Below are 23,182 nucleotides of genomic sequence, written 5' to 3'. Positions count from 1 at the left end.
GCCACCACAGCTACCAGTCCCAGAACCTGCCAATGCTGGGGAACGGAAAATGAGGGAGTTCAACTCTGGTAAGTTCTCAGCAAAATCCACGACCTTTTCCTTTATCTTCTGGACTCTCAATGTGACTGATGAAAGTTACCACATGCTCTGCAGGGGGAAATGGTTTAGCATGTATTACTACATTTTAATCACATCTTTGTAAAGCCAGGAGCATTTTGAAAGTCACGTTACAGACATTGTTTAAACATAGTCCGTACTTACCAAAGTATAGGACATTGTATCATCTCATATTAATTAGTTAGTTGGCTCAAAATTAGTGCTAATGAGTTAGTAATTCAGTGATTTCTGTTAGCGTTAAGACCTTTATTTCAGAACTATTTCACCTCTTGGTTTTCATTTTTGCTGTGTGTCACTGCCTGCCGGCTGCTAATTTATTGACTCCCAGTGAATCATGTGTCCCGTGAAGGCACTCAGTATTAGTGGCAAATTATGTTGATGATTTGTATTTTGAATAAATAGTTTGAATACACAGAACATTAAGCTTGTATACATTTTGAAAATAGTATTTTAATATTCTACTGTGTCATAGTCACAATGATTGGATATATATTGAATTTATATGTACTTTAAGTTGTTATATGTTTATGGTCTTTAGCATTCTAATGTGCAATTGTATATCTGTTAAGTCTTTTTTTTTTTTTTTTTCAAGATTAGACTCTGATTTATTGAGGCATTTGTTTGATGCCACATTGAGTGGCCCAGGCTTTGTGTAGGGGTTGAGGTTAAAGCAGGAAGAAGGGTGGTGAGAGGCAGGGGTACCAGGATTAGGTTGGAATACCTGGGGGTGCTCTGAGGCTCCCCAAGTTTCCCTGGTCTTGGCCGGCTGTGCTGCTGGCCTGAGCATCTGATGGGCCTGCAAGGGTGGTTCAGGGGCTAGGGCAGGGACTTTGGAGTCACGCTGTTGGTTTTGAATCCAGACTCCTACACTTGGTAGCTGTGAACTCTCCATGCCTCAGGGACCTGCAGAACTGAGCTCTGTCTGAGCCAGGTTCCATCCAGGCACTGCGGATCCATCCAGAGGGGCACTGCCTCAGGTTGCTCACTATTCACTGCCTTCTCAAGCAGACCCTTGTCTCCTTCTAGGCCCTCACAATCCAGTGGAGGAGACGAAAATCATCTGCCTCTGTCCCTCTGGGCACGCCTCATGCCAGGTTGCATCTGTGGACAGGGGCCATGCTCCTGGGCTTCGAAAGTTGGAGAAAGCTGCCAGGCTCAGGTGGGTACATCACAGCAGCTGCTGCCCTCTGGACATAGTGACAAAAGAACACTCTGGGCCTGGAGCCCTGGTCTGGGGCATTGGGCAAGGCTGTTGCACTTCTCTGAGCCCATTTCCCCATCTGGAAAGTGTGCTGATTGTATCTCCCTGTGGGCACTGAGGGCTCAGTGTTAGTTTGAGAGCCAGCATCTGGGGCTTGGGCTGTAATTCCCCGTCAGCCCCATAGCTGCAGGGAACCAGGGACTTTGTTGGGATTACCCTAGGCATCAGTCTAGCTTCCTGCCCCTGGCTTGGGCTCAGCACCTGAAGTAGTCTAGGGGGTAGGTGGTCCTGGTGGGGGCTGGGGCTTTTCGCCAGACTGAGGTCACACCCAGAGCCAGAAATCTTGGTGCCTGCTCTGGGCAAAGGTGCCAGCCTGTGCGACAAGAGTGAAACTCCGTCTCCAAAACAAAAACAAAAACCCTTGCATCATTTCAAGGGGCTCACACCTCCCTAAGGGCCTGGTAATTGGCTGGCTCTGGCCTGCATCTGGCCCCGAGGGTGTAGGTAACTCCCCACCTTACCTGGTTTCTTCCTGCCAGGGCCAATCTTCAGACCTCAGGACTTTGCAGCCTATCCCACCTCCCCTCTGTCCAGCCTTGAGCCCTTGTGGGCCCAGCACTTTTTCCAGGCTGTCTCCTGGTTGTCCTTCTGCCTCGAGGCCTGGCTCATGCTGCACCCCCTCCCTCTCACCAAGACCCACAAGGACCACTCCACACCCAGCTCAGCCCCATCCCCTCAGAGAGTCCTTTCTCTTTCCTCAGGTGGCCAGGTGCATATCTTGGTGTGAGGCCCTTCACTGTATCTGGGAATGCCTACTGGTGACCTCGGTGACAGAGACCAAGGCATTTACCTGATATGAGTGTCTTGGTTCACTGTCTACATGGCTAGGGAGGGAGTCAATAATAGGCTTTTCACTTGCTGCAAGGGCCAGTTCTCCTGGCCCCATGGCTCTAGGGATGGAGGATGCTGCAGGAGATGCACCGCTCACTTCCCAGCTGAGGACTGTGGGTCATCTCAGGACGATTTCACAGTCCCCACATGCCCCACCCCCTCAGCTCTGCAAATACCAAGTAGTGCAGCCTGCCTAGGGGATGATGGGCTCGAGAGTGCCCAGGTAGTGCCCAGAGTGCCCTTGGCAGGCCTCTCACCTAGCTGCTTCCACAGCTGTGTAGCAAGAGTTCTAACCTTTTTTGACCCTGAAGCCTGCTGAGAATAAGAGCTGTGGACTGTTTTCCCAGAAAGGCATGTTCATGCTCTCCACACAAAACCTTTCATCGTGGCCAAGCACAGTGGCTCATGTAATCCCAGAACTTTGGGAGGTGGAGCCAGTCGGATCACCTGAGGTCAGGAGTTCAAGACCAGCCTGCCCAACATGGCAAAACCCTATCTCTACTAAAAATACAAAAAATTAGCCAGGCGTGGTGGCAGCCACCTGTAATCCCAGCTACTCCGGCAGCTGAGACAGGAGAATCACTTGAACCCGGGAGGCGCAGGTTATAGTGTGGTGAGATCACGCCACTGCACTCCAGCCTGGGCGACAGGAGCGAAACTCTGTCTCAAAAAAACAAAACAAAACAAAACCTTGCATCCTTTCAGAGGGCTCACACCTCCCTAAGGGCCCAGTAATTAAACCCCCTGGGCCTGAGGGTGAGAAACTTTGTCTCAGTTTTCCCCGAGTGATCAGCCCAGGGGTAAGGAAGGAGAAGCCAGAAAGCAGGACCCATGAGAAGGGCCCCCTCCTGGAGTTTGAGGCCCACTCCCTCCTGCCCCTGCCTCTCCTCTGTCCAGGACTCCTCCCTGCTGTGCCCCACTCCTGGGGCTATAACCATGGGGAGCTGTGGTTTTCTACAGGCCCCTGGGCACAAAGTAGGCAGGCTCACCTGGAGGTGATCAGAGTAACATGGCAGGAAGTGAGGGGGAAAGCCGCCCTGGAACTGTGCCTCTCTGCCCCCGATGTCACTGGCGTGCACTCCTCCCTCCCCTCACTCAGGCAGTGGCATGAGTTCCATGTGAGCACTGTCCTGCTCCCTCTGCTGCCTCTTTTTTTCCTTGGGGCTACCATAACACTTTCCCTTCCCCAGCCCTGCCAACCTGGTGGGACATTGGGCTTCCCTCTTACAGGGTCCTGGGGACAGGCCCATCCTTTATCATACCCACAGAGAGACCCTTTTTTTCTTCAGGACCTGGGGAGCAGCCAGGTTCCATGAGTTAAATGCAGATCTGAACCAAGCTGGGATTGAGGTACACACTCTCCTCTACTGAAAAGTAGCTAGGGATTCCAACTAGGTAAGTAGGAGAGTGGGGCAGAGCCAGACCAGACAAGGACTGATCACCTGGAAAAAGCCTGCCATCAAAGATCTTGGCAAATGCTGGGTGCGGTGGCTCACTCCTGTAATCCCAGCACTTTGCGGGGCTGAGACAGGTGGACTACTTGAGGCAAGGAGTTCGAGTCAAGCCTAGGCAACATGGCAAAACCCCATCTCTACTAGAAATACAAAAATTAGCTAGGCATGCTACACTCCTGTAATCCCAGCTACTCAGGAGGCTGAGGCAGGAGAATCACTTGAACTGGGGAGGCAGAGGTCGAAGTGAGCCAAGATTGTGCCCCTGCACTCCAGTCTGGGAGACAGAGTGAAACTGGGCCTCAAAAAAAGAAAAGAATATGGCCTTGGCAGAGAGGGGCCAGCCCGGCAGTGCCTTTCCTTGGGTTTCTCCTGGGTAGGCCTCTGCCATGAGGAGGCGCTTCCTTCTGCCTGTCCGTGGCCCACAGCAATGGAATGTCTGCTTCTGGGGGTTGGGTGGGAGACTGCTGGCAGAACTGGAAACCTTCAGGTGGGGTTTTTTTGTTTTGTTTTGTTTTCGAGATGGAGTGTCGCTCTGTCACCCAGGCTGGAGTGCAGTGGTGGAATCTCAGTTCACTGCAACCTCCGCACCTGTGGGTTCAAACAGTTCTCCTGTCTCAGCCTCCTGAGTAGCTGAGATTACAGGCATGTGCCACCATGCCCGGCTAATTTTTGTATTTTTTGTATAGATGGCATTTCGCCATGTTGGCCAGGCTGGTCTCGAACTCCTGACCTCAAGTGATCCACCCACCTCAGCCTCCCAAAGTGCTGGGATGACAGGCATGAGCCACTGAGCCCAGCCCCTTCAGGGGGGTTTTGAGGCTTCACTACAATACCAGTTTCCTGTGGCTGCTGCAACAAATTACCACAAACTTAGTGACTTAAAACAACCAAAATGTATTCCCTTACAGGTCTGAAGGCCAGAATTCTCCAGTAAGTCCTGCTGAGTCAAGGTGGGAGCAGGGTTGGTGGCTTCCGAGGCTCTGCGGGAGAATCCGTTTCCTGGCCGTGGAGGTGGCCTGCTCTCCTCAGCTTGTGCTGCCCGTCTCAAAGGACTGGAGATTCCTGCTCTGTCACTACACCTCCCACCCTCTCCATCACCTGCTCTGCTCTTATAAGGATCCAGGTGAGTACATCAACCCCAAAAGCCAAAGACCCTTAACTTCATTATATCTGCAAAGCCCATTTTGCCATATAAGGTCATGTTCACCAGTTCCCGGGATTAGGATATGGGCATCTTGGGGGCATCAGCCCGCTACAGCTAGGCTGCAAAACGGTTACACCCTCCTGGTGTTTCAGTGATTGGGAGAAAAAGGGTTGGCATTTTTTGCTTAGGGGTCCCTCTTAAACTTGTATCTGTAAGGTCTGGGGTCCCACTTAACCTTGTGTTTTTGTTTTTGTTTTTTTGAGGTGGAGTCTTGCTCTATCATCCAGGCTGGCAGTGGCGTGGTCTTGGCTCACTGCAATGTCTGCCTCCTGGGTTCAAGTGATTCTCCTGCCTCAGCCTCCTGAGTAGCTGGGACTACAGGCGCCCGCCACCATGCCCTGCTGTTTTGTATTTTTGGTAGGGACGGGGTGGGGGTCGGGCTAGGGAGGGGGGGTTTTGGCTATGTTGCCCTGAGCTCAAAGCGATCCGCCTGCCTCTGCTGCCAAAGTGTTGGGATTCCAGGCCTGCACCACTGCACCTGGCTGCTGTAAAGTCTTATTTCACACAGCTGACACATGTTTTAGGAAGTTTGCTAAAAGACCCCTGGAGACCTCCTCATTGTGACCTCCCTGTTGTTGTGTTTAATTTGATTGAACTTTTCTGCCCTCCTGCTTTTCAGCTTCTCTAATAGTCTCCCATTAAATCAATTCTAAGAACCACCAAAAAAGGAAAATTTTTTTTTTGAAAGCAGTAAAATGACATGGACTGTTAGAATGTAAAGTATATGAAATAAGTCATTATATGTTAGTGCTGCTCTGACATAGGGACGCATTATTGAGAATCAACTTTTGCTTGATTTTCAGAGAAATGGAATAATCGTGTTGCTGATCTACGTAAACAAATTCAAGAATTGTCTGAAAGAAAATATGGTATGTCTAAACTGGAAAAGTCCTGTAATCTTATGTTCATGGGCATTTGCACAATGGAGTTACTGTTCATCATGGGGGTACCATGGACAAGCCCAGGGCTGCCGGCGAGTCATGCCATCCTTACACGTTTCTCCTTGTAAGGTGGTTTGTAGTGTCTACACACTTTGTTTCTAGATTGCTGCAAAGCTGAGGAAATGTTGTATTTCTTTAATTATTAGTTAGCATTTCTTTTAAACTTTCAGTATGGAGATTGGAAATTTATTTACATATTTATTGCAAAGCCCTGGATCTTAGGGATTTCATTGAATTATTTATTTATTTTTTTTGAGACGGAGCCTCACTCTGTCGCCCAGGCTGGAGTGCAGTGGCACGATCTCGGCTCACTGCAACCTCCACCTCCCGGGTTCAAGCAGTTCTCTGCCTCAGCCTCCCGAGCAGCTGGGATTACAGGCGCCAGCCACCGCGCCTGGCTGATTTTTGTATTTTTGGTAGAGACAGGGTTTCATGATCTTGGCTAGGCTGGTCTTGAACTGCTGACCTCCTGATCCACTCACCTCAGCCTCCCAAAGTGCTGGGATTACAGGTGTGAGCCGCCATGCCTGGCCAAATGTTTTGTTTTTAAATGAATTGTTTCTCTTAGTCTGCTTTGTTAAATTTGGAATTCATCTGGGCGCAGTGGCTCACACCTGTAATCCCAGCACTTTGGGAGGCCAAGGCAGGCAGATATCTAGGTCGGGAGTTCGAGGCTAGCCTGACCAACATGGAGAAACCCCGTCTCTACTGAAAATACAAAATTAGACGAGCGTGGTGGTGCATGTCTGTAATCCCAGCTATTCGGAAGGCCAAGGCAGGAGAATCACTTGAACCCAGGAGGCAGAGGTTGCGGTGAGCCGAGGTTGCACCATTGCACTCTAGCCTGGGCAAAAAGAGCAAAACTCCATCTCAAAATAAATAAATAAATAAAATGTTCAGTACTCACCAAGATGCCCCTGTTGTCTCTACTTTTATCTTGATGCATCACTGAATTGATGTTAGATTTCAAATTCATCATTGCCCTTATACTATTCTATGCTGAAGCCACCTTTATATAATGATGAAAGAAATTAGCGATTTGTTATTATCCTCTCTGTTGGTATACATCAAATGCTCACCTAAAAAGAGCAACAACCAGTGGAAAACACATGATGTTTTTATTTGGATGACTACTTGTAACCTACTAGCAAACTATAAAATTGTATGATATGCAGAATTTTAACTGAATTGCTTTAAGTGGACATTTAAACATGATAAACCATATTGATGGTATTTACGTTAATATACTTAAAATGAACATTTTTCTTCATCATGAGTAATATAACCTACTCCTCAATGAAAACCTAGCATTAAATTTGCTAATGAATTCAATAACATTTCCATAATATTTTTAGTTACATGCTTAAGGTTCTCTTAGTGTTTCTCCCACTTTTTAATAGCTTATGCCTTTTTCGCCTTTGGTTTTTTTTTGGTTGATTTTAAAACAACAATCTCACAACATGTGACACCTGGAAACACTGTAACCTAGTGGTAAGACCATAGGCCCTGGGGACACAGGCTGGCCATGTCTCCTCTCCTGTCTGAGCTTTAGTATCCTCTTTTGCGGTCATGAGAACTGAAGATCTGTCCCGAAGATTTCATAAGATAGTAAAGTGCTTCGCATAATACCAGACATATAAATACACAGTAAATGCTTCCTCCTTATATTTTTATTGATTAATTGATTGAGACAGAATCTTGCTCTTTTGCCCAGGCTGGAATGCAGTGGCGTGATCGTGGTTTCTGCAACCTCCACCTCCTGGGTTCAGGCAATTCTCCTGCCTCAGCCTCGCGAGTAGCTGGGATTACAGGTGCCTGCCACCATGCCCAGCTAATTATTGTATTTTTAGTACAGATGGGGTTTTACCATGTTGGCCAGGCTGGTCTCGAACTCCCAACCTCATGATCTGCCTGCCTCGGCCTCCCAAACTGCTGGGATTACAGATGTGAGCCACTGTGCCCAGCCTGTCTTTTCTCTTCACACCCACAGTTCATGATGAAATATTAAATATGTACTAGTGGATATTACTTTGCTGAATATTGCCTAGTGAATATTAAGTATTCTCACCTTTCAGACATGAACTTATGAATTCAACAGGTGAAGATTTACAACTTGATAAATCAGCTTTGTGAGGTACATCTTCAGTCTTAAGTCAGATTAGAAGATTATGTGAAGTAATTAACACTTAACATTGATTTAATGGTAGCTTCCACATGAAATAGTATGCCTCTAAGTATTAATTATGTCCTAGGACAGGAGAATTCATGTTGTCAAAATTCTCATACTCTCTAGAACAATGAACTCATTTTCTTTTTATTAGTAGATATTGCATTTATGGGTAGACAAAACTGAAAGAACACTATTTGTTCTACCTTTGAGATGCAAGATTCATCTGGCATAATGCATTGAACAGGTTATTATTGAAGTCTACACCAGTCAACTGAATAAGCATTCATCAAATGTCCATGATATGCAGGACATAAGTTTTCTTTTAGAGTATGGAACCATGCATATTATCTTTTAATTAGATGATTTAGTTAGATATGTTTTTAAAGAAATAGAAATATAATTGATTTTCTTGTTTTGGCTCTGGAGTGGAGTGGGGATGAAACAGAATGGATTCACACTGTTTAGATTTACTAAAATGGAAGGATTGCAGCAAGATCATATCTGTAGTCTCCCCATAGCAAATGTCACCTGCTAGCTGTTTTTTTTTTTTGTTGGTTTTTTTTTTTTGGTAAGTTGAAGTTTTGTTCTGTCGCTCACGCTGGAGTGCAGTGGTATGATCTCAGCTCATGGCAAGCTCACCTCCTGGGTTCAAGCAATTCTCCCTGCCTCGGCCTCCTAAGTAGCTGGGATTACAGGCCTCTGCCACCACGCCTGCCTAATTTTTGTATTTGTAGTAGAGTTGGGGTTTCACCATGTTGGCCAGGCTGGCCTCGAACTCCTGACTTCAGGAGATTGACCAGCCTCAGCCTCCCAAAGTGCTGGGATTATGGGTGTGAGTCACTGCACTTGGATTTAATGGGATATTTCACTACAGACTTTGGTAAACAGAATATTAGCATTTTTGGTGTTCTTTTTATTTTACTCATACTATTTTTCTTTGGACTCAATCACAATAACAGAATTAAAGATCAAAGTGTAAAAGTTAAAGACCAGTACAGATTCAATAATTATTCTTTTCTACATACTGTGTTTAAATGATATCCCTTTTTCTTTTTGTTCTTATAGCTCGAGCTGTAAAAGCCAAAGATCCGGTGATGATCCCATACCCTTTTTTCCAGTCTCACGTTGAAGATTTTTATGTAGAAGGCCTTCCCAAAGGAATTTTTTTTTTTTTTTTTTTTTTTTTGTTTGAGATGGAGTTTTCACTCTTAACGCCCAGGCTGGGGTGCAATGGCGCAACCTTGCTGGTCACTGCAACCTCTGCCTCCTGGGTTCAAGAAATTCTCCTGCCTTAGCCTCCCAAGTCGCTGGGATTACAGGTGCCCACCACCACACCAGGCTAATTTTTGTATTTTTAGTGGAGATGGAGTTTCACCATGTTGGCCAGGCCAGTCTCAAACTCCTGACATCAAGTGATCTTCCCGCCTCGGCCTCCCAGAGTGCTGAGATGACAGATGTGAACCCATGCCTGGCCAGGAATTTTGTTTTTTAGAAAGGCTTTCTACTAATGGAATTCCTGGCCTTGAGAGGATATTACTTTCGAAGGAAAGGATTTTTCTGTTATTTAAAGGTCAGATTCTTAGATTCTTATTGGACTATTATCTCTGTTATGAGTAATCCATCTTTAGTCATTCACCACTAGGGTTGTATTTAATTAAGTCTGAGTTATTTTATGGTGGTTTTGTTTTGTTTGTTTTGTTTTTACTGAATTTTGTTCTCATTGCCCTGGCTTGAGGGCAATGGCGTGATCTCAGGTCACCACATTCTCTGCCTTCCCGGTTCAAGCAATTCTCCTGCCTCAGCCTCCTGAGTAGCTGGATTTACAGGCATGCGCCACCATGCCTGGCTAATTTTTTGTATTTTTAGTAGAGATGGTGTTTCACCATGTTGACCAGGCTGGTCTAGAACTCCTGACCTTGGGTGATCCACCCGCCTCGGCCTCCCAAAGTGCTGGGATTACAGGCATGAGCCACCACGCCCGGCCTGGGCCTGCTTCTTTCTCTTTTTCTTTTTTTTCATTAGCAGCTTAAAATTGGTGCCTTATTCAGACACAAGCAAAAGGACATTAGCCCAGCTTTGGAAATAGATGTGAGCCCATATATGATTTTCCTAGTTTCTCCTCCCCCTTTGCTTTTTGCTCTCTTGTTAGTATGTTAATTGTTTTCACTCTCTGAATCTTTTTTCCCCATTTCTTTGGCAGACATTTTTACTTGTCTTGGAAGAGTAGGTGAAGAGCTGTTTTTAGGACTCTTTGAAAGGGTACAGTATGGGTGACAGTCTTGGCTAATGGTAACATCCAGGGAGCTGGGGTCAGCGTGAGCTGGAATCAGTTCAAATTAGCAAAGCACTGGCACTCGGTGGCAGGAATACAAGTGACTGCAAAGTGTTAAACACATCTGGAAAGGGATACTGACATCATCCTCAGAATCTGTGGGGAGTTCACATAGCCAGTTAAGACCCATTCCTCTTTGGCCCTATAAAGATTCTTTAAAGAATAATACCCTTAGTGGTTTTCTAGCCAGCTTGCCTGCTCATTTATCTTTGAGGACGACATGCCTTGTGGAGCTCCACAGGCCCCAGAGGGGTATGGATTCTGCATTTGAAAGTGCTGGAGCTGAGAGACTGGGTCTTGGTGGACCACAAGAGGTCTGTTTCTCCTCTACTTATTGTTCCTTTTTTTCCCAGCAGCTGGCATTGCTGTTTAAATGGGTTGTTCTTTGCTGTTTTAAGTTGTTTCATAGTGTTGTGTCAGGATTTGGGTTTTCTGAATACTTTCCAAGCTGGTGACTTGAGTGGTGGTTAGGGAGGAGCTGTTTTAGGGCTGTTCCGGAGCTATAGAGGTCAGGTGTCTAGATACTCCCAGCTTGTCTGTTGAGGAAAATGCTGTTCTCATTGTGCTGTCTTTGGTGGTGCTGTGTGTGGCTCTTTAGATGTGGTTGGAGGTGAGCTGGGGGAGTTAATGAGATCTTTTTTAGGTGCTTTTGATAAAGTAGCCTGCACTACAGGATTCATTGTGACTTTTTCCCTTAACCTGTGCATTTCTGTCTGCTAGCTTTCTCTGTCTTTCTCATGCCTTTGATTTTCCCAGCTCCTCTTGGTTGAATTAAGTGCTCTGCTATGGTTTAAATGTGTCCCCCAAAGTTTATGTGCTGGAAACTCAATCCTCAATGCAGCAGTTGGGGTGTGGGGCCTAATAAAATAGCCTTTATGAATGAGTTAATGTTGTTAATGTGGTAATAGATTAGTAATCACAGAGTGGGTGCATTATAAAACAGAATTCAGCCCCTTTTACCCTCTTGCTTTCTTGCACTCTCTTTTCCTTCTGCCTTCTGTAGTGGGATGGTGCAGCAAGAAGACCCTTACCAGATGCAGGCCCCTCAACCTTGGACTTCCTAACATCCAGAACTGTTAAGAAATAAAATTTATTCCTTTCCTTTCCTTTCCTTTTCTTCCTCCTTTCCCTTCTCCTCCCTTTTTTTCCCTTCCCCTCCCTCCCTCTCTCTCTCCCTCCCTCCTTCCCTCCCTTCCTCCTTCCCTCTTTCCCTCTTTCCCTTCCTTCCTTTCCTTCCTTCTCTTCCTTCCTTTCCTTCCCTCCTTCCCTCCTTCCTTCCTTTTTTCCTTTTTATAAATTATGCAGTCTGTGGTATTCTTTTATAGAAGCATGAAATGGACAAAGACAGACTCCATTTTCAAGAGCAAGCACTTTTGTAGTTTCTGAGCGAATTATGACTGCAAAGGAAGTTCTATAGATAGCCTCAGATCCACTACCTAGGAAGCATGCTACCAAGGAGACCTAGGATCTAGGATTTGATCAAGTGCTGGGCAACATGATACCACTGCAATTTAGCACCTCTGTATATACCTCCAGTTGGCTCAGCCCATCAGGGCTAAAACTACCCCTCATATCCTAGTGTCTCTTGTAGGCAGAAGCCTTGCCTAAACCCTAAGCTGCTTGGCTCACATTCTATCATGTGCTTTTTTTGTAGGGGGTTCAAATACACACAAAAGAAATATGTTGAACCTCCATGCACCCAACCCGCAGATTAAGCAGTTACCTCCATTTTTCCAGATTTGTTTCATCTGCTTCAATCTCCCTAAAAATTTATGTTTGTACAGGAAAAACTGAATAAATGGCTAATTCTCCACCCTACCTCTCATCTTAAGTCACTTTTCAGAGTAGTGAGTTAGTGACCTAGTAACCTTCCCTCTAATGACCAGTAGTTTTTTTTCTGAATACCATTATAAACTCATAGATTATTGTTTGCATTTGATGTATTTCAGGCCATTGCAGTCTTTATTGTTTTGGATGCTTACATTGTCTCATCTAGGTTAATAATTATCTCTTCAAGTTGACTTTCATGTCTTTTTGATGTGATCCTGTTGGACTTTGATGGCTTCCTTGCTTTCTGGCAAAAAAGATGTTCCAGGATCAATATACTGCACCATACATGGAGTCAGCCATTTCTCTAGGGAACCTTGATTCCTTTTAGTAGAGAACACAGTTTGAGGTCTTGGACTGAATGACTTTTGTGAACCTCCTCTCCTGAGACTACAGCCTGCATCCCTGCATATAGCCCATTTGGAGCTCTTGCTGGGCACCAACAGGTCTCCTAAAACTGCTATATAGTTCTGCCTCACTCTTACAAAGATTCATCTCTTGAGAGTTTTATGCTCTACCCCCAGATGTGGTCTTTCTGGTTCTGAAGCTTTTGCTTCAGTCACCCTGAATTTTGCCAGCCCTATGCATGCTATACCTTGGATTGCCAACTTGCCCTCACTGAAGCCAGTTTCTCTGGTTAGAATCGTTGCCCCAACCCATGCCTAATACTCTAGTAAACAAGGTTCTACCTGGGCTTAGGTTAACTTTTGCTCCTTTGGGCCCTGTGTTCTACCAGCATTCCATTTATCTGAAACTCTCCCTCACCTTAAGAACTTATCTGTTCTTTAATGATTTACTGCTGCTTCCTGGGTTCGAAAGAACCCAGTTCAGGAGTTTCTGTTTTAGTTTGAGATCTTATAGGCCTGTCTCATCAGGTTGGTGTCAGCCCAGCTAGGATTAGGCAGAATTGGGTGGGGGCTGTAGTGCATTTTTGGCACAGCATGTACCTATCTGACTAATTCTCCGTCTTTTCTTTCTTGTTGCAATTCATGGGTCTTAGCATCTTCTGAATGGTATTTAGTAGGTCATCCTGTTGATTTCCTGCTAAGGAGTAGCATACTCTGGCTCTGTACCATTGGCCAAGGGAGTTAAGGATAGATGAAGGGCTGCAGTTTTGTTAAATGGAACAACATGAAGAGATGGCATTGTAAAAAAAAAAAAAAAAAAAAAAAAGGCTTGGCAGCAGGGCCCATTTGAATGGTTGGTCCTTGGCTCCTGTGTTGATATAGGCAGATCCTTGATGGGAATTTGGAATGATCCCAAATATGGTATTGGTACATCAAGTCATCCTCAAGGTTGTGTGTGTAACAGTCTTGAATGATGTTTTGTCAGTCTTTGGAGATTCTCTGTATAGGGTTTAATCATTTAGTTATTTCAGTTGAGCCTGTTTAGTTTCTTTGCAAGGAGATAAGAAATGTGAAAGAGATGCAGACATTAAGGAAAAAAGTCAGGAGCCTTGTTTCCCCACCCTCTGCTTGGGTTCTGGAACTGGACTCATAGGTGAGCAGTGAAGAGCTGGGCCCAAGCACATTAATCCTAGATCTAGCTCTGCTTTGCGCTCGCTCCAGTTCTTGTATCAAATTCACTTCAAGCCACCCAGAGTAGTATGTAGAGGAGTCATTCAGGACCGCGCTTATACTTCATTGTATCAAATGGGAGATCCAGTAATTTATAGCCTATTATTTCTGGAGCCTGGAGATGGCTCTGCATAAGGTTTGCTGAAGCAAATTTTATTACATTAGAAGAGAACCTAGCTGGCTGCGTCCTACACTGGAAGCTTTTAGATGCTAATAAGGAGGTCATGTAAAGGTCACAGAATGACTCTGGAATCCATTCCCCGCCAAGAAAGAATAATGACAATTCTATGTTGGCCTCTTTTCATTTCCCTTTGATTTTGAGTAATAAATTCTCTCCTCACTTCCCAGCTGAACGGTTTGGGAGTCTGTATTCCCTTGAAAGACTTTGGTCACATACCCATCAGATTAAATCAGGTGAAAACTCTTTGGCCTTCATGAATGTTGAAGGATTTCAAAGGGCTAATGGAAATTCTTCTAGAAGTAACTGCAACCTCCGCCTTCCAGGGTCAAGCGATTTTCCTGCCTCAGCCTCCCGAGTAGCTGGGATTACAGGCGTCCACCACTATGCTCAACTAATTTTTGTATTTTTAGTAGAGATGGGGTTTCACCATGTCGGCCAGGCTGGTCTAGAACTTTTGACCTCAGGTGATCCGCCTGCCTCAGCCTCCCAAAGTGTTGGGATTACAGGTGTGATCCACCGTGCCCAGTTAAACTTCAGTTTTTCATGTTCCATGCATAGGGCAGGGTCTTAGGGAGTGATTCATTCTAGCAGAACTCCCTGGATTTTAAGGCAGGTGTTCCATTTATTAATTGACAAAGGAGGCATATTTCTCCCCTGGTAACCCAAAGATTTAGGTCGTTTTCCCAGAGACTCCATTTCCACTGTGAGGGTTCTTGGAAAACTAAGCAGAGGATGAGGAAAAGTCTGTGAACAAGCTTGCTGGTTTCTCCCTGTCCTACAAAAGAGCATACGTCTTCTGTAACCCAGAAGGCCCTTTTGATTAGTCAAGGCTGGGCAGACTGAGATTAGGGGTGTGTGTGTGTGTGTGTGTGTGTTTGTGTGTCTGTCTTGAGACAGGGTCTCACTCTGTCACCCAGGCTGGAGTGCAGTGGTGAGATCAGAGCTCACTGCAGCTTCCACTTCCTGGGCTCAAGCGATCCTCCTATTTCAGCCTCCAGAGTAGCTGGGACTATACGAATGTTTTACCGCACCCAGTTCATTTTCTAATTTTTTGTAGAGATGAGGTTTCACCGTGTTGCTCAGGCTGGTCTTGAACTCCTGGCCTCACGGGATCCTCCTGCCTTAGTCTCCCAGTGGGCTGGGATTATAGGTATGAGCCACCTCACCTGACCTGCAACGATTTTTCAACAATGTAATTTCTCTTTTACAGAACCACCTAAGCTGAAGATTCCCTTGAGAACAAGTACTGTCCTGTGGTTTCATGACCTTTCTTCCATTTGTGGTTCTTGTGAAGTGGAATTTAAATGACATCTTATCAAGATGGATAAACCCTAGTTTCCCAGTGCTGGAATATAGAAAATGATGGACAAGTAAATCCCACTCAGCACCCATAGTCCAGGCATGGGGACCTCAACACACCTGAGCCCCAGACATCACCTTTCATTGTGAGTAGCTCTGAGATGACACTTCTGCTGTTCCCAATTCCAGCATTAATTGAATTAGATAGTTATTTTATGAAGAATTTTCATATGCCACAATCCTGACCATATCTTCAAGTGAACAGAAAAATTCTATTAAAAAGTCAACCTTCTGTCTCACTCTGTTGCCCAGACTGGAGTGCGGTGGTGCAATTACGGCTCACTGCAGCCTCAACCTCCTGGGCTCAAGCAATCCTCCTGCCTCAGCCTCACAAGTAGCTGGGACTACAGGTGCTTGTCACCACACCTCACTAATTTTCCCATTTGTGTTATATGTGGATTCCACAGGACTGACTTCGAAAACTTGAGTATGCGTGGATTTTGGTATACACAGAAATGGGAGAGCTGGAACTAATCCCCCCATATACCAAGGGACTAATTGTATCTGTTTTTACAATTATACTGTAGGAGACATTATGTTCCATGACAATGGTAATTTTTAATGACAATTTTTAATTGAGTGAAATTACCATAAAAATAATAATAGCAGCTAATATTTACTGAGCTGTTACTAGGTGCCTATAAATAGCATAGATTTTTAAATTCTCCATAATTCTTCCTTATTTCACTTAACCACTCTATCTTAAATTACTCATGCTTGCCTCAGTAGCACACATACTTAAGTTGGAACAATAGAGAGATTGGCATGGCCTCTGTGAAAGAATGACATGCAAATTTGTGAAGCATTCCATATTTTTTAAAAAAAGAAAAAAATTACTCCCAGATTTTCACTGTGTTTGTGCATACGACCTTTTGTTTAAGTTGAATTATATCCAAAGATGAAATTTCCAGAAGTGAGATTAGTGTGAGTCACAGGGCATGAGCATTCTTATTACCCTTGATGTAAATTGCAAAGCTTTCAGGCATGGTGGCTGTCAGCCTGTAATTCCAGCACTTTGGGAGGCTGAGGTGGGAGGATTGCTTGAGGCCAGGAGTTGGAGGAGGCAGTATAATGAGTCACTGTCTGTATGATTTAAAAAAAATTTCCAAGCTTTATCCTGGAAGGCTTATATACATTTTAAACACCACTAATACTGCAAGAAAATGGCCATTTCACTGCACCTTCGCCCACACAGGTATTATAATTTAACAAGTTATTTTCTGTGTGATAAATGAAAGACCTCATATTATTACTTTTACTTTGTCACCCATTTTTTTTTTTTTTTTTGAGACGCAGTCTCGCTCTGTCAACCAGGCTGGAGTGCAGTGGTGTGATCTCGGCTCACTGCAACCTCTGCCTCCCAGGTTCAAGTGATTCTCCTGCCTCAGCCTCCTGAGTAGCTGGGATTACAGGCACATGCCACCATGCCCAGCTAATTTTTGTATTTTTAGTAGAAACGGGGTTTCACCATGTTGATCAGGCTGGTCTCGAACTCCTGACCTCGTGATCTACCTGCCTCGGCCTCCCAAAGTGCTTGATTACAGCTGTGAGCCATGCGCCCAGCCTATTTGTCACATATTTTATCTTTCCTTATGTTAGCTTATTAGCTTTATTTCTTTATTGTCCTTTTTTTTTTGAGATGAAGTCTCGCTCTGTCTCCTAGGCCTGAGTGTAGTGGCACAGTCTCAACTCACTGCAGCCTTGACCTCCTAGGCTCAGGTGATCCTTCCACCTCAGTAGTTGGGACTATAGGTACATGCCACTATGCCTGGCCAATTATTTTTATTTTTTTATTTTTACTAGAGACGAGGTCTTGCTTTGTTTCTTAGGCTGGTCTGGAACTCCTGGCCTCAAGCAATCCCCCCACCACCCCCTCCCAAAGTACTGGTATTATAAGCATGAGCCACCATGCCTGGGGTATCTGTGTCTTTTCCATTTATTTATAGAGTTACTTTGTCTTTTACTAATTCAATGATCTCTTTAATCTTTTATTAAATTAGAAAAATAGTAAATACTTTTAAATAAGTGAAAAATTTCCTTCACTCTTTAGACCCATAATCTTATCTCAGGAAATAATTGCTATTGAGAAAATGGGCCATATCCTTCAAGATACGTACATGGTGATTGAACATCACTTCACATTTTCATATTTCGTGGACAGTTGTGCCAATAGCTATTGATCTATCTTAATCCTTTTCATGGTTGCATAATATTTTATTATATGGGTGTATCACAATTTACCAGTACCAGTCAACTGCTGGAGGCATTTAGGCTCCTTCTAATATTTGCTTTGAGCTCTTTATATAATTAAAAATTAACCCCCTCAGCCGGGTGTGGCAGCTCATACCTGTAATCCAAGCACTTTGGAAGGCTGAGGTGAGAGAACTGCCTGAGTGTGGGAGATCACCACCAACCTGGTCAACATAGCGACACTTTGTCTCTACTAAAAATTAAAAAAAAAAAAATGAGCTACACGTTGCAGTGCACACCTGTAGTCCCAGCTACTGGGGAGGCTAAGACTGGAGGATCACTTGAGTCTAGAAGGTTGAGGCTGCAGTAAGCTATGATCACACCATTGCACTTTAGCTTTGCTAAGAGCAAGACTGCATTTCTTAAACAAAATAAAAATTAGATGGGAATATTGCTCAAGCCCTGGAGGTTGAGGCTGCAGTTAACTGTGATTTCACCACTGCAGTCCAGCCTAGGTGATAGAGCAAGACCCTTTCTCTAAAAATAAAATAAAATAAAAATTAATCTTCTATCATATTTCCCAGTAACACCTTCCCTCCTACGTTTCTCCTAGAAGCCCTTAAATTTTGTTTTCCACATACCATTTAAAACTTTTAAGTGCTGATGTCTGTCTGTGTCATCCCTCTTTTTTTTTTTTTTTTTTTTTAGAATGTCTTTTTGTCACTTCTAGCTGGACCTACCATGAAAGACTTCTGAATCCAGGAAGAGAGACTGACTGGGCAACATGTTATTCAGGTACAAAAAGACTTGGACTGTAACTCAAAAATGATCAAATAATAGTGCATGCATCAAGTGCAATGGGAAGCTCTTCTGGAGAGGGAGAGAAGCTTCCAGTTAAGGTGACATTGAAGCCAAGTCCTGTAAGATGAGGAAGAGTTGTATGAGAGTAGGGAGGGGAGGGAAGGGGGAGGTGGAGGGATGGGGATTGGGCTGGGATGGGATGGAGTGAGCTGCCCAGGCAGGGAAACCAGCACTATACAGACCTGAACAATGAAGATGGCACATTTTGTTCAGGGAATGGTGAATTAAGTGTGGCAGGAATGCTTTGGAGAGACGGTCATTTGCTTGTATGGAATTTTGCCCAAGAGACCTCATTACAGTTTCTAATTTTTTGATGTTATCATGCATCACTGCCCTTGTCAGATAGTATCATGATCACAATAACATCAAGCATAATATTTCATTGATTCTCACAAAAACAGGTGGGTGCCACAGTTATCCCCATTATGTGCACAAAATGATGAAGACTTGGGGTTAATGAGCGATTTGCCCAAGCTCACCTGAATATTAAGACTGAGTCAAATGTTAGTCTGGTCTGACTTTAATGCTTGCCTTGTTCATGAGCACCATCCATTGCCTCTCCTATGCAGTTAAGCATGTAGACAGGTGAGAGAAGAGCCTGTGTGATATCGGGGGAAATTCACCCCTGATATTTCATGTAGGTTCTTTTCTATTTTCCCTGAGTGTCAGCCGGTCTGAGAAATAAAGGGAAAGAGTACAAAAGAGAGAAATTTTAAAGCTGGGTGTCCAGGGGAGACATCACATGTCGGCAGGTTCCGTCATGCCCCCCAAGCCGCAAAACCAACAAGTTTTTATTAGTGATTTTCAAAAGGGGAGGGAGTGTACGAATAGGGTTTGGGTCACAGAGATCACATGCTTCACAAGGTAATAAAATATCACAAGGCAAATGGAGGCAGGGCAAGATCACAGGACCACAGGACTGGGGCAAAATTAAAATTGCTAATCAAGTTTCGGGCACGCATTGTCATTGATAACATCTTATCAGGAGAAAGGGTTTGAGAGCAGACAACCCATCTGACCAAAATTTATTAGGTGGGAATTTCCTCGTCTTGATAAGTCTGGGAGCGCCACACGAGCCCGGGGCTTATTTCATCCCTTATCTATGACTGTAAAAGACAGCCGTCCCCAAAGCGGCCATTTCGGAGGCCTCCCCTTAGGGATGCATTCTCTTTCTCAGGGATGTTCTTTCCTGAGAAAAAGAATTCAGCAATATTTCTCCTATTTGCTTTTGAAAGAAGAGAAATATGGCTCTGTTCCACCCGGCCCACAGGCAGCCAGAGTTTAAGGTTATCTCCCTTGTTCCCTGAAATTGCTGTTATCCTGTTCTTTTTTCAAGGTGCCCAGGTTTCATATTGTTTAAACAACTTGTGCAGTTTATGCAATTATCACAGGGTCCTGCGGGGACATTCATCCTCAGCTTACGAAGATGACCGGATTAAGAGATTAAAGTAAAGACAGGCATAGGAAATCACAAGGGTATTGATTGGGGAAGTGATAAGTGTCCATGAAATCTTCACAATTTATCTTCAGAGATTGCAGTAAAGACAGGCGTAAGAAATTATAGAATTATTAATTTGGGGAACTAATAAATGTCCATGAAATCTTCACAATTTATGTTCTTCATCCGTGGCTTCAGCAGGTCCCTCCATTCGGGGTCCCTGACTTCCCGCAACACGTTTCTCTCTACTCACAGACTTCTGACCAAATGTATGTGCGGAGTTTCTACACCGATTCTCCAACTCTCTGGATACCAACCGCATATCCCGCAATTGCATTCTGACACTACCTAGAGTTAGCGCAGAACCCACAGGTTAGGGGCTCAGTCCCACAAGACCACCCTCACTTCAGATGCCAGTTGCAAGTCCTAGGTTGTCACCTGTATTTTGACCAACCAGTTAGAAATCAGGGTTTCCCATGACCTTCTTCTTGAGTTTAATTATTTACTAGGACAACTCACAGAACTTAGAAAAACAGGTTTTTTTCTTTTCTTTTTAAGAGACAGGGCCTCGCTCTGTTGTCCAGGCTGGTGTGCAGTGGTGCAATCATAGCTCATTGAAGCCTCAACCTCCAGGGCTCAAGTGATTCTCCTGCTTCAGCCTCTCACATAGCTGGAATTATAGGGTTCCCACCACCACATCTGGCTAATTTCTTTTATTTTTTGTATAGATGGGGTCTTCTTATGTTGCCCAGGCTGGTCTCAAATTCCTAGGCTCAGGTGATTCCACCCACCTCTGCCTCCCAAAGTGCTGGGATTACAGGCATGAGCCAGCGCATCTGGCCACCTTATTTTCTATTACTGGCCCAATGTAATGGCTCCATCTCAGGAACAGCCAATGAAAGAGATGCACAGGACAAGGTAAGTGGGGAGGGGCACAGAGCTTCCATGCTCTCTGTTGGGCACACTACCCTCCCAGGACCTCCTTGTGTTTAGCAACACAGAAGCTCTCCAAACCCTGCTGTTTGGGTTTTTATGGAGGCATGTTTGATAAAATCGTTGGCCATTGGTAGTTAAGTCAATTTCCAGTTCCTTTTGCCTCCTGGAGTTCAGCAGGTGAGGCTGAAAGTTCCAAGCCTCAAAAAATGTGGTTGGGGTCAGGTGCGGTGGCTCACTCCTGTAATGCTAGCAGTTTGGAAGGCTGAGGCACATGGACCACTTGAGGTCAGGAGTTTGAGACCAGCCTGACCAACATGGTGAAACCCCGTTTCTACTAAAAATAACAACAATTAGCTAGAAGTTGTGGCACATCCCTATAATTCCAGCTACTCGGGAGGCCGAGGCAGGAGAATTGCTTGAACCCGGGAGGTGGAGGTTGCAGTGAGCTGAGATTGTGCCATTGCACTCCAGCTTGGGCTACAAGAGCCAAACTCCATTTAAAAAAAAATGCGGTTGCTTTCTCTGGCAGCTAGCCCTCCTCCTGAAGCAGTCTAGGAGCTTGCAGCCACCGTGTTAGCTCAACAGCATCCCACATGCATTCTTACCATGCTGCAGATCTGAAAGACCTTAGAGGCCCTTGTGTCAGGAACCTGGGACTAAGACTAAATATCAAAACAGAAAATGCTGCTATTACCTCTGTCACAAAGGGCTTTTTAAGAGCTTTGGAAGCTCTGTGCCAGGAACCAGGGGCAGAGACCAAATGTATATTTCTTTTCTTATATTTGAGACAGAGTCTCACTCTGCCACTGAGGCTGGAGTGCAGTGATGTGATCATAGCTCACTGCAGCCTTGACCTCCTAGGCTAAAGCAATCCTCCCACGTTAGCCTCTCCAGTAACTGGAACTACAGGCGTGCATCACCATGTCCAGCTGATTTTAATTTTAATTTTGTAAAGACAGGGTCTTCCTATTTTCCCCAGGCTGATCTCTAACTCTTGGCCTCAAGCAATCCTTCCTCTTTGGCCTCCCAAAATGTTGGGATTACAGATGGGAGCCCCCATACCTACCAATCACAAGGATCTTTATAAGAGAAGGAGGTAGGAGAGTCAGAATTAGAGAAAGTGATGTGGTAATGGAAGAAGAGGTCAGAGAGGGAGATTTGAAGATGCTGTACTTCTGGCCTTGAATATGGAGTCACGAGGTAAGTCAAGGAATGGGGGTGGCTTCTAGAAGCTGGAAAAGGCAAAGGAGCACATTCTGTCTAGAGCCTCCCCCAGAAGGAATGCAGCCCCTCTGACACCTTGACTTTAGCCTTAATAGACCTAGTTGGACTTCTGGCCCCCAGAACTGTAAGATGGTAGATTTGTGGTGTTTGAAGCCACTAAATGTAGGGTACTTTGTTGTAGCAACAACCAAAAATGAACGTGAAGCTGGGACCTCATGTTACAGTTGCTGACGCCTGTAATCCCAGAATTTTAGGAGGCTGAGGTAGGAGGATCGCTTAAGCCCAGGAGCTTAAGACCAGCCTGGGCAACATAATGAGACCTCATGTCTAAAAAAAATTTTTTTAAAAGGCCAGGCTCAGTGGCTCACATTTGTAATCCCAGCACTTTGGGAGGCCGAGGAGGGTGGATCACGAGGTCAGAAGTTCAAGACCAGCCTAGCCAAGATGGTGAAACCCCATCTCTACTAAAAATACAAACATTAGCCAGGTGTGGTGGTGGGTGCCTGTAATCCCAGCTACTCAGGAAGCTGAGGCAGAGAATCACTTGAACCCAAAAGGCAGACATTGCAGTGAGCTGACATCGCACCCTTACACTTCAGCCTGGGCGACCAAAACTCCATCTCAAAAAAAAAAAAAAAAAAAAGCCAGGTGTTGTGGCATGCAGCTGTAGTCTCAGTTCCTAGGGAGGCTGAGGCGGGAGGATTGTTTAAGCCTGGGAGGTTGAAGTTGCTGTGAGCTGTGATTGCACCAGTGTACTCCAGCCTGGGCAATAAAGCAAGACCTTGTTTCAAAAAGAAAGAAAGAAATGAGCATGGTGGGAATGGGGACAGATGACAATGTTAAGTAGAGTGGTCAGGGTCGGCCTCATAAGTGAATATTGTGCAAAAGTTTGAAGCAGGTGATGGAGCTGGCCAAGGTGCTGAGGGAAGAGCATTGTAGGCTGAGTCAACAGGATCTTTATCCTGTTGGATAAAGGAGGAAACTCTCTGGTGTGTCTGAGGCTCTGGAAGGAGGCCAGTGGAGCAAAGAGATAGAGGGAGCAAAGTCAGCAAGGAGGCCAGGGAGTTACTGGGCTGGGATTGGTTCAGATCGTGTAAGCCCTGGGATGCTATTGCTGGGGCTTTGGCTTTTACTCTGACTAAAATGGGAACCACCGAGGGCTTCTGAGCAGAGAGGCGACATGGTCTGTCTCCTGATTTAAAAGCACGACCTGGCTGCCAAGTTGAGAAAGACTATGGGAAGATTTGGGTAGAAGCGTGGGGGCCAAGCTGTGGCAGCA

The 23,182-nt window shown here is 45.0% G+C and overlaps 1 non-coding gene across 1 annotated transcript; it reads left to right on the top strand.

Moving 5' to 3' along the window:
- The first annotated feature begins 15,967 nt into the window (after positions 1 to 15,967).
- LOC129058773 (U6 spliceosomal RNA) lies at positions 15,968 to 16,071 on the top strand. Its single transcript, XR_008524123.1, has one exon. It is a non-coding gene; the product is annotated as a U6 spliceosomal RNA (small nuclear RNA).
- The last annotated feature ends 7,111 nt before the right edge of the window (positions 16,072 to 23,182 follow it).

This window comes from Pongo abelii, chromosome 2, assembly GCF_028885655.2.
Source record: "Pongo abelii isolate AG06213 chromosome 2, NHGRI_mPonAbe1-v2.0_pri, whole genome shotgun sequence".
In the NCBI taxonomy this organism is placed as follows: Eukaryota; Metazoa; Chordata; class Mammalia; order Primates; family Hominidae; genus Pongo; species Pongo abelii.
The sequence above is the reverse complement of the archived record's forward strand: the minus strand, read 5'-3'. Positions and strand labels throughout refer to the sequence as shown.